Raw genomic sequence first — 14,762 nt, forward strand, 5'->3', positions numbered from 1 at the left:
TTTTTCGCATGTCCAAATTTCCGTCAAGGATTCCCGGGACACTGTAAGACCGGGGTACACGAAACTTGGTGGGCATGTAACCCCACATGGATAGCATGGAACCATCGTTTTTCGTTTTGATCTGTAGCCCCCCCGCTGGACTGGACCCCCCAAAGGAGGGTAGGGCAGACACAGTTTTCTGTGAATATCTCGAGAACCGTAGGGTTTTGGAGGACCATTTTTTTTGTATGTTGATCTCAAGGGGCTATGTCAACCCATTCCATAACCACTCATTTCATGTATAGCGCCACCTAGTTAAACACAAAAAAGTAAAAATGAGGTGTTGTAATCGCAGGTATCTGTGACCTAACATAGTCAAAACAGCACGAAATTGGAAGTGTAGGATCATTATGACACCCTCTGAATGCATGCCAAGTTTTGTGGAATTCCGCTCATGGGGGGCCACACAATAAATTAATTTATGTTACTATACACCAACTGGCCTGTAGGTGGCCGGAGACAGTTTTCTATGAATATCTCGAGAACCGTAGGGCCTAGGAGGTCCACCTTTTTTTTGTATGTTGGTCTTAAGGGGACATGTCAACCCATCCCATTACCACTTATTTCATGTATAGCGCCACCTAGTTAAAAATTAAAAAGCAAACAATTGGGTGTTTTCATCACAATATCTCTGGCTGACATGGTCAAAACTACATGAAATTGAAAGTGTAGGATCATTATGACACCCTCCGAATGCATGCCACGTTTTGTGAACTTTCGTTCATGGGGGGCCTTACAATAAAATAATTTATGTGTACATATAGTGACCGTACACCAACAAGGATTCCCGGGACACTGAAAGACCGGGGTACACGAATCTTGGTGGGCATGTAACCCCACATGGATAGCATGGAACCATCATTTTTCTTTTTGATCTGTAGCCCCCCCCCGCTGGACTGGACCCCCCGAAAGGAGGGTAGGGCAGACACAGTTTTCTGTGAACAGTTTTCTGGCCTAGGATGACCAATTTTTTCCATATGTTTGCCTCCAGGGGTCATCTTAACCCATTCCATGTGTACACATGTGCATAAACAGATACACACGCACACACATACATTCACAGTAATCATACGTATGACACATACTCACACAGTAGACATATGTACACATGCATGCACATGCACAAACACAGGCACATACGCAGGCACACACACAAGCACGCACTCACACACCCACACACATAAACATAAACATGTACACGCACACATGCACACAAGAATTTCTCAGAATTATGAACAGGCAAGATGGGGGTGGGGTTGTATATATAAATGAATTTTACATGTGAAATCTATGAACTAATCATGTTTTGGTACTTGTTGTCTAGCAGATACCAGTGAGAATTGAGTGTGGATAATGCAATTTAGTGAGACAGTTAGAATCATATAGGCCTTTCAGCGTGATTTATTTTTGTGGAAAAAATGTGCTGGACTGGGCGGCGGTCATATTTTGTACCGCTCTGCGGTACATCTAGTTGGTGTAGGTTTAATTTTAATTTGAGTTGTGTTGCACCATTTCATTTTAAGCTTGCGTCTGACTAAACCCTTGAACTGCTATTGAAAAAATGGTGAACTGCAACATTCTATAGCTGTCAACCATCTCTCTGCACTCTCTCCAGCTCTCCCTCTAGGGCAGCGGTTCCCAAACTTTCCCCCCCGCGTACCACCATCCAACACATAAACACATAAAAATGTAACGCATTCTATAACACCCCCCCCCCCCCCGCGTTGACAATATTTTTCCATTTCCCGGTTTTAGGTGCGTGCATTTGGTCAGTTAAAAAGTTATGAAAATTAGCCTTCATAGTAGCCTAACTACATCCACATACAATATCTTATAATAGTATTCATTTGGACAACATTAGGCTATACAGCCTAGAAAGGCTAAACTTAGGCTACCTTTAGTTTGTTAAATGTAAAGCCTAGCTTAATGTTACCTTTCTTGCCCATCTGAAATAACTCCTAGCTTTGCTCCTTCCCTCCTTTCTGTTTTTGTTGTTTTCAAAAACCTGTTATATCCGCGAAACTTTCCCCCACGGACCATCCAACGCATTCAAAAGTAACGCATTCTATTAGCTATTCCAGGCATCATGTGTAATAAGCTGCCCTTTTTTTGATGAACACATACAGAGTTTATAAATGATATCCTTTAATTTCATGTTTCCATATCATTATGACCTGATTCGAAATTATGTATTATTCATGAATTAATTACAAAAGATTTAAAATTGACAAAAAATGTAAAATTCCGCCATAGCCCTTTTCATCTCGCGTACCCCCTAGAAGCAGCTCGCGTACCACCGGGGGTACGCGTACCACAGTTTGGGAATCCCTGCTCTAGAGAAACTTGCAAAAAAATAAGATTTTTTTTTGCATTTTTGGCATCCATATAACATCTAGTCAACATTTCTGGATGATAACATTAAATTTAGGCGGTGGCATTTTTTTCCTTGGCCTATTTCCAAGATGTCCGCCACCTGAGTCGGCTGGATTTCCCCGACTAATCCCTATATTTTTCATTATAAAACTCAACACATTTTATATAGTCCCTTATTTTTTCTTTTGAGTTACTTTTGGTTTTCTTAACTCCATCTTGGATATGTAAACATTTACTTTGTAATATTAAACCTCCCCAGATGCAAGTTTAAAGGAACACACCAACTTTTTGGGAAACTAGCTTATTTGGCCCACCCCAGACCCTTTAAAATGTAGACGAACGTTTAAACAAATAAACCCACGCTAGATCTGCTGTTATCTGCTGTTATGTGCAAAATCACTTTGTGCAGTCACACACACAAACAAAAACGTATTCAGTCTCTTAATACTACACTCTTTATATAATGACAACACACAATAATATAATGACACACACTTCCTTACACTCATTACCACTTCCATACTCAATCATTACCTTACTGTTATCCCACCTTTACAGTCACTCTTCCATCACACACACACCTAGAAACACACACACACTCCTGCAAGACTAGAGCCAGCACTCCTCTGTTCCTCAGAGTTGTTGTTCATTTGGTCTTGTGTTTTTCTTGCATCATCTTTTCCTTCCATCAGGTCACCATGTTACTGATTCTATTTCATTAAGCTCGTCTCCCGTTCGCTGCTCTTGCTTTTGTCAAAGTGTGCATGTGTGTTTTTTTTTCTTCCTACCTTTATCCTCTAATGGTTGCCAACTGGGAGTCCCCGACTCTCTCTCTCTCTCTCTCAAGTGAATCCTCTTTGTTTAAGTCCGCCTGTCGAGCGTTTCCTTCTTTCCACGAAGTCAGTCTAAAGTCCTGTTTTTCCCCCTCTTCTTTTCATTCAATAACGTGTCAGTCAGGCCCTGAGTGGATTCACTCTCCCATCAGAATGCCTGCTGTAGTTCCGCTCAGAGCTGCATGTTGATTTCTTTCTTCCTTCCACACATATGCTCCTCTCTTCAGTGTCCCAGTCTCGTCTTTCTTCTCTTGGGCCGTCCAAACCTGCCTCTTTTAGACGTCCGCCCACGAGTGAATGGCCTCACGTGAGCCTGACCCCAGATTCTCTCTCCTTATCTTCTCACTTCACTGATTAGACACATGCCAGCTTTTTTCTGCTGTATTTGCACGCTGACCTCTCCCTCTGCCTGTTGATATGTAGTTGGTTGTTTTGCGAAAAAGTTGAGCTGCATTTGAGTTGCATTCCAGGAGCTCTGGAGCTCTTATGAAACCGTCACGGCTGAAAATCTCCAATGTAAACAATGCTATCTTAGCCCTCAATCTCGCATTCCCGTGGAAAGTTCCGGGGGGAAGCGTCTGACACATCCTACATTCGCTGAAAAGTGGTGAGAGCAGCATGGAGCTCCACTCCGCTTTCCTCTTCTGAACAATGAAGCTCTTTGTGACAACTGGGACGTTTTGTCCTCATAAGCTTTTCCCGCATGTAAGAAAAAAAAAAGAAAAAAGAAAATGATGATCCCTTTTATAATCTACTGTCTCTGGAACTATGTTTTCTCTCCTTGTCTTTCATCCACCACAGTTTTGGGGCCAACCCTACCTACTCACAGTCATAACAAATGTTTCTATTCCACTTCCATGGTATCTCTGTTCCCTTTTAGAATTAATCTCAAACTCAGACACACTGCACACAATTCTGTCAGTATGGGGACTGGTTAACTTATTAATCAACTTTATTGGCAAACTGAATAACCTTTAACCAAAACTTTACATACAGTTTAGAAAGGTTATAAAAAAACTTGAAGTGTGTTATTGGACACAAACACGGACATACTGTACATGCTTACGTATGTCCATTTGTCTCTAGTCAATGTCTTTATGACACGTTTCATTTTCCAGAGTTAAAGAACATAAATAAACAAAAAACTGCATGAATGACATGAGAAATGGCCTTTATGTAGAATGTATGTCCAATCCCTGTACCCACAGCACAGGGGCTAACTGCTCAAGACAGAAATCTTTCAGGAAAAAAAGTTACTCTTAAGGCAGTTCGTACCGACATTAACACTGGCTCTAGGACTGACAAATATAACAATGTCTGTCTCCTGCTTTACCTCCCCTCCCCACCAACACAAGCACACGCATGCACCCAAACACACACACACCCAAACACACATACACATACACACCCATGCACCCAAACACACACACACACACAAACACACATACACATACACACGCATGCACCCAAACACACACACACACACACACACACACACACACACACACACACACACACACACATACATACACATGTGCAAGCACACACTTAAGCACACACACACGCACACACGCACGCACACACACGCAAGCACACTCTTAAGCACACACACACACGCGCGCACACACACACACGTGCAAGCACACACATGCCCATACACACGTGTGCAAGCGCACACACACACACACGCACACATACACACGCATGCACCCAAACACACATACACATACACACCCATGCACCCAAACACACACACACACACACACAAACACACATACACATACACACGCATGCACCCAAACACACACACACACACACACACACACACACACACACACACACACACATGTGCAAGCACACACTTAAGCACACACACACGCACGCACACACACGCAAGCACACTCTTAAGCACACACACACACACGCGTGCACACACACACGCGCGCAAGCACACACATGCCCATACACACGTGTGCAAGCGCACACGCACACACACACACACACACACGCACACGCAATCAAACACTTAAGCACGCACACACACACACTCTATTCAATCTGCTTGTTTTTCTTGACCCTCTGTCCCTCTCTATCCAGTAGCCACACCCGGTTTCCTGAGGTGGCTGCAATAAGCCCCGCCCATTTCCCTGCAGGGCATACAGCAGAGCTAAACACTGCAGAGGACAAACCCATGAACCGGGACTCCGTCTGAGAGAGAGAGAGAGAGAGAGAGAGAGAGAGAGAGAGAGAGAGAAAGAGAGAGAGAGAGAGAGAGAAGGGGGGAGAGAGAGAGAGAGGGAGAGAGAGGGAGAGGGAGAGAGAGAGAGAAGGGGGGAGAGAGAGAGAGAGAGAGAGGAGGGAGAGAAAAAGGGAGACAGAGAGAGAGGGAGGGGGAGAGAGAGATAGTAGGACAGAAAGAGATGAACAGAGATATAGACAGAGAGATATAGACAGAAAGAAAAAGAGAAACAAAGAAAAAAAGGAACAAAGAAATAAAGAAAGAAAGGTGGTAAGGCAAACAAATAGAGACCGGGCGTAAAGCAGACCTCATCACAAAGACACATCACAGAATACAGTGTGTCAAGATGGCTGACCTTGAGTGTGTGGCGATGGATGACTTTCAGCATGTTTAACTGGCTTCCTGCCGCCACTATGTGATCTCGGCCCAGCCAGTGGCAAGAGTAGATCTGTGGACCACAGATGGGCATCATCGGGAAACCTCTTGCAGAATTATCACTATGACTTATAAAGTGTCTGTCCGTCTATTTGTCTGCTTGGCGTTTTTGGGAGCCTAGCTTATGCGTCTTACATACTCGACTTTCCCGACCGGTAGCGCAACAATGTGACGTAAAAATAACGTAGATCTCGCAGGTCGTGCACCACTCTATTTCTTTCAGCTGAGCGCGCCAAAGCGGGAACCGGAAGATGGACTAGTTTGAGGGCAAGCGAGAGTTGCACGTTCGGAGGACTGTTTTGTTACAGTCGTGAATTTTTAATGGTTTGCTGGATGAACAAAATCCCTTTCCACTTTAGGAAATTACACAAACTCAGCCAGGTGGTAGTTGTGAATAGCAGCAACCGAAGTCTGAAGTATCATCAGAGTCTAGCTTTTATCATTTACTGACTCTATGGCTTTTACTGCCATTGACAGCAATGCTACTGACAGCTTCTTCTACTGTGTAAAGTAGGTAGCGATAGCCTTTTCACAACAGCGACATCTCTGTTCAGAAGAATATTGCAACTAATGGCGCGACCACCACGTGTGAGTATAAATGGTTACGACGCTCCCGTGACGTTACATTGTCGCGTTACAGGTCGGGAATGGCGAGTATGTAGGCGCCTTTAGAATAGGCACACTTTCTTCTTAATTTCTGCTCGTGGGTCGTGTAAAACATATGTATTCTTATGTATGTCTTTTTAAATTGACATTTTTGATTTCAAGATTACTGTATGCATAAATGATAGGGCTGTCAATCGATTAAAAAAATTAATCTAATTAATTACATACTCTGTGATTAATTAATCTAAATTAATCGCATATCAATTTTTTGCTGTGAAAGTATTCACTGTTCAAATAATTGCCATAATAATCTATGATATGACCTAATATGCTGAGGAAATAAATTCAAAAGTGCTTCGGGAAGAAGTTTTTTTTTACATTCAAGGCATTTCAGGCCACAGATATAACCTAGGGGACACAATGAAAATAAATTAACACTCCCCTCAATGTCAACACTTATTTCTTTGCATTGATGTGCGACTATAGAGTTGATGAACTCCGGTGATATGCAAATTCCTTGCTGCAGACATTGCAGAGGACTTTATTTTCAACACTTTATTTTTTATGAACACCATCAGGCCGTTTTTTAAAGAGTAAATGTTCCAATCAATGATCCAGGCAGCACGTTTTCTTGTCTCTCCTTCATTTTACAGTCTAATTTTTACTGACTAGAACGGCTCGGGGTCAAAGGTCATACGGAATCGATTAATCTCCACTAATTTTTTTTAATCAGTTATTTTTTCTCAAATTAATTAATCAAAATTAATCAGTTATTTTGACAGCCCTAATAAATGAAGTTATAAAATTAACTTGAAAGTTGCTTTTTAAAGCTGAAGTGTATGTACATCTTTTGCCCACAGGGATATGTTTTGCAATGTCTGCATTGTCTGGGAATGTCAGTTGCAAACACAAAATAAATTGTGACTTCTACAGAAGCATATTAAGTGCAAGTGTGTCTGCTTGTGAAAATGCAAGCACAGATGTCTGTCATACGAAACACAACTCACTTTGCTGTTTCCATAGGGATCAGGGAGAACCTCTGACACTTTCTCTGCTGACCCATATTCCCATATCTGATGGAAAGACCAACACACACACACACACACACACACACACACACACACACAAATCACACACACACACACACACACACACACACACACACACACACATGACACAACAGAAGGGCATATTTAACAGATTCAGTATAGGGGCAAATATACACATGAACAGAAAGTGAACCACTGATAGGACCGGTGAGTGAATGTACAGTGTGTGTGTGTGAGTCACATGGTTTGAGGTGAGAGGTCACAGTCTGACCTCCAGGGTCTTGTCTGTCCTCCATGACCCTGTGAGGATCTGATGAGTCACGGGGTCAATCTGTAAGGCGTCGCCACAAATGTGTGGACCAGAGAGCATTCTGGGGGAAACACACACAATACAATATGTCAACTTATTATTATTTTTTTACACTGAATGCAAACATACGTGTTTTTCCAACTTATTACCTGTTTTCTTATACTGAATGCAAACATACTTGTTTTTTTATTCATTAAATACACATCTACTGGACTCTAAATACAGAATAATTAAATAATGTCTAATGTCAGTAATTTGTGTTACCCATATAAATTATTATGGCTTACCTAACAGCATGTGGTTGTCTGGTGTCCCAGAACTGTATAAACACCAAGAAACACACACACACACACACACACACACACACACAAAGCTTACACTTATGTCTGACTGAACGTTTAAGTGATAATTTTACAGTGTTTGCTGAAACCATGTGCACAATTAATGGATCATGATTTAGTCAGGCAACAAGCAAATCGTCTTGTGCATGGATTAACGCAAAGCTATGCAATCATTTGCCACTTTATGTGGGTATGTTTTTATCAGGTAACTAGGTTTGGCATCATCCTCATTTCCATTTTGATGATACATGGTGTGTGAAGGAGCATCATTCTCAGCCGCCACTAAGATATGCACTATGCAGTTTTATGCTCCACAACAACGAAAGAAATCGTTCACAGCACAACACTGATGACTAAGGCTCTGGGTGGTGTTTGCAAGGTTGTGCATATCTTTTGGGAAGTTAACTTTCTAGTTTTATTACACCTTTGGTGAGGTTTAGGGGAGAGTGTAACGGTAGCCAGCTGGTATGTAGCTGTGCAGTATGTGTGTGTGTGTGTGTGTGTGTGTGTGCGTGTGCGTGTGTAACGGTAGCCAGCTGGTATGTAGCTGTGCAGTATGTACGTTGTGTAAACCTCCCTCCCGATCCGGGTCACAGCACCAATGTTTATCGAGTGGCTCAGCCTTGCAATCAAGAAAGCTGCTCAAAAATGTAGTAGAGAGTACTTATGCCTTCTGGAAACTTAGGCAAAAATTAACTTGTCAAGTCATTAAACTAGCTTTAGATATACTTTGAGTTAGCTTTTGCTTGACTTTAAAGGTGCTCTAAGCGATGTTACATGGTTTCTAAGCTAAAACATTTTTTTGTCACAGCAAACATCACCTCACCATCCACTAGCTGCCTTTGCCCTGAATACACTGTAAAAAAACGCGGTCTCTTTGGACAACACAAGGCTCCAAAAACGGCAACAAAAACAACTTGGTCCAGCCTGGACCATAAAAACATAACAAACTGTTCCAACCAATCACCGACGAGATGCGTGTTTAGGAGAGTTTCCATTGCATGGGAGGGAGGCGGAGGGAGTAGCAAGCTAGCTGTGTGTTTTGTTTGAACGTCAACGGAACGACGTTACCCAAAATCACTTAGAGCACCTTTAAATTAGCGTCCGCCATGTTAGCTGTGTGCTGACTTAGAGCACCTTTAAATTAGCGTCGGCCATGTTAGCTGTGTGCTGCTACCTGAACAGTGTTGTCCCATCCTCCCGATATGAACTCCCGCTCTCTCTCGGGGTGGAAGGCCAGAGCAAACACCCTCAGTCTGTGGCCATCCATCAGTGTCCTGGTGGAGCTGACAAAGGAGACTAGGAGGATTTAGCTCTTCCAGCCACATATAGTGCAAACACTTAGCTTTTAGGTCAATATATGGAGCATGGAATGCATAGTTGCGAACTGGTGTTGTTATATTTGATAAGAATCAATTGCTCACACACGGCTAGCATCTTGTTCTTACGACTTGCTACGACTGGAACAGTCAACTGCGGTCAGCTGCATTCAACTTGGGTGTGATGCAATCTCGAGTTCCAAGTTACCACTTATGAGGCTAATGGAAGGCGCCGTATCACTTTGATGTCATTATGTTAAGTGCTGCATGCTGGAAAATGTAGTCCCTGTCCCTGTGACTACCTGGCTTTGTAGATCTGCAGCGTCTGGTGCGTGGCGAGGTCGTAGAGGTGGATGGTGGCGTCGGAGCCCCCAGAAGCGGCCTGTTCGTTGGAGCAGGAGACGGACATGCAGAGGGTCTGCCTCTGGGCGTTGCCCTCGCCCTTCCCGCCCTCCACCGCCTCCTTCACACTCCACACGCACTCGTCCCCCCACACGTACCAGCAGCGCGTGTGCCCACTCGCGTCTGCAGGTGACCAGTGTCCAGGAGCAGGGGAAGAGAGAGAGAGAGAGAGAGAGGAAGAGAGAGAGAGAGGGAGAGAGAGATGTACAGAGAGGGGAAGGAGAGAGAGAGGAAATCATACTCTTACATGATTCAATGCCATCTTCCTGTTTTGATGTTTTCTGTATTTGTACTCTGTATGTGCTTTGGCAACACTGTTTCTATTTCAATGCTCATGCCAATAAAGCTTACTGAATTGAATTAAGAGGGAGAGAGAGAGGGAGAGAGAGGGAGGGGGGGGTATAGTTGAGACGAAGAAGAGAGGGGGAAGGATCACATGGTGATGGAGGAAATGAGAGAATACGAGTAAGAGAGTGATGAGAGCATAGGGAGAGAGAAAGAGAGAGAGAGATAGAAAGAGAGAGAGAGAGAGAGAGAGAGAGATAGAAAGAGAGAGAGAGTAACTTAATGAGATTATAACATTTTGAAGATATGGAGTAAGTGGATACACAGCATGTTGTTCTCACAGGTAGCCAGTAGAAGGGAGTGTGACTGTCCACTCCGACAAAACCTGATGGATGTTACTGGCATCGAGGCAAAATAGCAGCTGCTGTCTCTGATCCTCTTCACAAAGTCTCCATTCTCTGGGTTGTACAGCTGCACCAGGGACATAAGGAGACGGAAGTGACATGAAATGAGCAGACGGGAAATAAAAGAAAGTGTGACCCATTTCCATGGCATCGTTACCTTTTATGTAAAATGCATAATACAAAAATACAGAATCAAATCTACAGGATCAATTTGACAAGAAGAAAGATGAATGGAGTGAGAGGGGGGAGGAGATAGAGAGAGAGGGAGAGAAAGGAAGGAAGGACAGAGAGAGGGAGAGAGATAGAGATACTACCCAACCTTTATAGTGCCGTCATTCATACCAACAGCCAGCAGGGTTCCCTCAGGGTTGAACTGGCATGACATCACTTCACAGGAACACTCTCTGAGAACAAGACGCATAATCACTGACTGAAAGCGTTATGCTGCACTGGCTGGCTTATCATGCACAAATGCACAGACCTCTACACGGAGCTTACATTACATGATGAATATGGAGGTTTTCATCGGTTCTAGGTTGTGTTGGAATTCTTCTTATCTCCTGCTGTGGCTGTTTTTGGAGTCCCTCGCCCGTGGCTCTTTTCAACGCAGGTAAATGTGATGAAGGGACCAGATCTTTCTCTGGGTCTTGGTCAGAATCAGGTTGTTCATTTTCTGACTCCGTATCGGTGTCCGAGTCGGTACCCGACGAACCCAAAGAGTCTGGCTCTGAATGCCTCTCCTTTTCACGGGCATCCTCTGCTATCGAAACAGGTGCTACAACAACGCCGTTGGACATCTGAACGATATCAATATGTTTAATGATTAATATTCTTCATTAGCATACTAACAGCTTAGTTTGCAGGGGGTACTTTCTGCTACCGGTAAATTAACAAACTTATGCAAGTCGTAGCCTAACGTCATAGTTCTACTCAGAAGTTTCCAAAGTTAACGTTAACCTTTCAAGACTAACGTTAGCTAATGGTAAGTTAACGCTAGCTGCTGCTAACTTCAGCTATACTCCACTTTAATTGACACCATTGTCTCATTCTAGATACATATAAATGTATATACATTAATATTTTGTATTCTGTTAGTTTATGTACATGACGGAACACAGGTCTTCGACAGTGACCACATGAAGCTCACCTCAGAAAGAAATATGCCGACGGAGGGTGAAGTTTTCTCCTCTTCAGATACACCGACCGAGTCCAGACACAACACACGTTGCTAGGCAACATACTCTTTTCAGAATGGTAGCCAAAGATTCTGAGCAAAGATTTATCAACCGTCTCTGTTCTGAGAGTAGCGCTCTAGAATCTTTGGTGTTAGCTGTCTATGGGTGGTAGTGGGTAGGTTAGGTCTGCACTGCTATACCGTGGTAAAGTTGGTTTTATATTGGACGTTGGATATTCGACACATTCGAAAAATCTATTTAGCACTGACTACGAGGGTCGAGTTTGTGTCAAACCAACTTTAATGTGTTTAAACAAGGCCTGCCTATATTATACAAAGCTTCTTTTGTCCAAAAACCCATGTTTTGATTTTATGAATTTTTATGCTGATAAAAGATTTCAATCTATTATGCGGCTTCACCTTTTGACTTACCCATACTAAAACACATCTCCTGAACTCGCCTTACTGCCCTTTCTAGTACACAAAGCTTCTTTTTCCCTAAAACCTACTCTTTGATTTTATACAATCTTTAATGTTAAATGTTTCAAATCTATTATGCGGCTTGCCCTTTTGACCTACCCATGTCAAAACACATCTGGTGAACTCAGATTACTGCTCTATATAGTACACAAAGCTTCTTTTTCCCAAAAACCCATTCTTTGATTTTATAAATATTTTTTAATGTAAAAAAAATGCTATAAATGCTTTAAATCTATTATGTGGCTTGACCTTTTGACCTACCCATGTCAAAACACATCTGCTGCACTCAGCTAACTGCCCTACATAGTACACAAAGCTTCTTTTTTTCAAAAACGCACTCTTTGATTTTATATTATTTTTTACTATTCAAAAATGCTATAAATCTATTATGTGCCTTCACCTTTTGACCTACCCATGTCAAAACACATCTGTTGCACTCAGCTAACTGCCCTACATAGTACACAAAGCTTCTTTTTTTTTAAAACGCACTCTTTGATTTTATATTATTTTTTTACTATTCAAAAATGCTATAAATCTATTATGCAACCTGACCTTTTGACCTACCCATGTCAAAACACATCTGTTGCACTCAGCTAACTGCCCTACATAATACACAAAGCTTCTTTTTTTCAAAAACGCACTCTTTGATTTTATATTATTTTTTTATTATTCAAAAATGCTATAAATCTATTATGCGGTTTGACCTTTTGACCTACCCATGTCAAAACACATCTGTTGTACTCAGCTAATTTCCCTAGAAAGGGCAGTAAGGCGAGTTCAGGAGATGTGTTTTAGTATGGGTAAGTCAAAAGGTGAAGCCGCATAATAGATTGAAATCTTTTATCAGCATAAAAAAATCATAAAATCAAAACATGGGTTTTTGGACAAAAGAAGCTTTGTGTAATATAGGCAAGCCTTGTTTAAACACATTAAAGTTGGTTTGACACAAACTCGACCCTCGTAGTCAGTGCTAAATAGATTTTTCGAATGTGTCGAATATCCAACATCCAATATAAAACCAACTTTACCACGGTGTCACGGCTATCTATTTTTTACAGTCTATGCTATCAAGTAGCGCAGGGATGTCAAAGTCAAATACATTAGAGGGCCAAAAAAACAAATTTGCTACAAGCCGAGGGCCGGACTGGTTCAATGTTTATTAAAACATATTAAAATGACTGCACGTAACCTATTGAACCAAGACGTGTACTGTATTTTATTTAATGATTAAATTAATAATGACTGTGACTGAAGTGCGGGCAAAGTTTGCACAGAAATGTACGATTTTTCCCATCCTCACCGACCGTCATAAAACTTGTTTAAATGATCATACGATGCCTCCTTACTGCTTTGTCGTCTGCATCAGCCCTTCTCAAACTTCTTTGACCTGAGGCCCAGTCAAGGCATACTTTGGGGTCATAGGGCCCACCTACACGAACCCACCCCCCATCAAATTATCATAATGATATCACAATTATTATTTTTAGGCTATACTATATTGCTATACATGCACTTCAAAACAGTCAATGTTTAAAGTGCTAAGATTGTTCACAAAAGTTTGTGAAAACATGCACATCAGAGTACTGCTTTACTAATGTAAAATATAATTAGGCCTACAATAGTCTCATTGTTTTTGCATTGTTGCATGATGCTTGCATGAGAAATACTTCTCAAAACAACAGCAATTATATGGGTGCCGTTGTTTTGGGATGTTTCCCTCATGCAAGCATCATACACTGATAGAATATATATATATATGCTATTTAATTACATTTAATTTGAATGCCTGAATGTAAGGATTCAGGAAACACAATACCAGCTTTTGTGAATGGTAAATGGCGGATCAGATCATGCGTAAATCACTGATCTGGAGATCTTGACTAATTAATAGCTTTTGGCTGACTTTAATACTTAATGCCAAACAGTGTTTAATATAGTCTGTGCTCTGTTTTTTTATGGAAGTTGCATAAATCCACGTCGTTCTATTAAATGTCGTTTCATAATTAAATAGCCTTCCAATAGGTTGAAGCTTAGCTTTGCTACCAACGTGCACACTATGTTTGATGACACCAAACAAGTATTTCCTAATTGCAGAAATGTTTGTTTTCTTTTTCTGTCCGCGCGGCTCCTTGATCAATTGCGCAGCAAATTATCAGACGATGGCCCGGGAATAATTTCACTCTGCAGACCATTGTCCACATTGCGGACCGCGGCCCATAGTTTGACAAATGGTGACCTGCATGCTGCCATATTAAGGCCTTTTTACGGTGTATTTTAGCCGGGTTTTCGCGTGGAAGGCTCTGTAGAAATCTGGCACCCTATTCAAGAAGTTAAACTGAAAGAGCGTGCCGTTCACAGACACCAGAATGAACGAGTTCACAGTAACGTTCATCAGGCAATACAGTAGGCTACGTTCAGTTCACGTTCGCTCAAAATATGAACGAGTTCATGAACTTTCGTTCAATGAACGCGT

The 14,762-nt window shown here is 42.0% G+C and overlaps 1 protein-coding gene across 1 annotated transcript in view; it reads right to left on the minus strand.

Moving 5' to 3' along the window:
• Positions 1 to 3,836, minus strand: part of sult1st6 (sulfotransferase family 1, cytosolic sulfotransferase 6) — a 12,923-nt gene extending 9,087 nt beyond the window's left edge. Inside the window, exon 1 of the mRNA XM_076297789.1 lies at positions 3,201 to 3,836. The gene's annotated coding sequence lies outside the window, so the exon portion shown is untranslated. The remainder of the gene's footprint in view (positions 1 to 3,200) is intronic.
• Between the last annotated feature and the right edge of the window lie 10,926 nt (positions 3,837 to 14,762).

The sequence above is a fragment of the Alosa pseudoharengus genome, unplaced genomic scaffold (genome assembly GCF_046254945.1).
Source record: "Alosa pseudoharengus isolate Yale_2024_CS ecotype anadromous, Long Island Sound unplaced genomic scaffold, YU_APseudo_1.1 YU_APseudo_1.1_scf_21, whole genome shotgun sequence".
Classification (NCBI taxonomy): Eukaryota; Metazoa; Chordata; class Actinopteri; order Clupeiformes; family Clupeidae; genus Alosa; species Alosa pseudoharengus.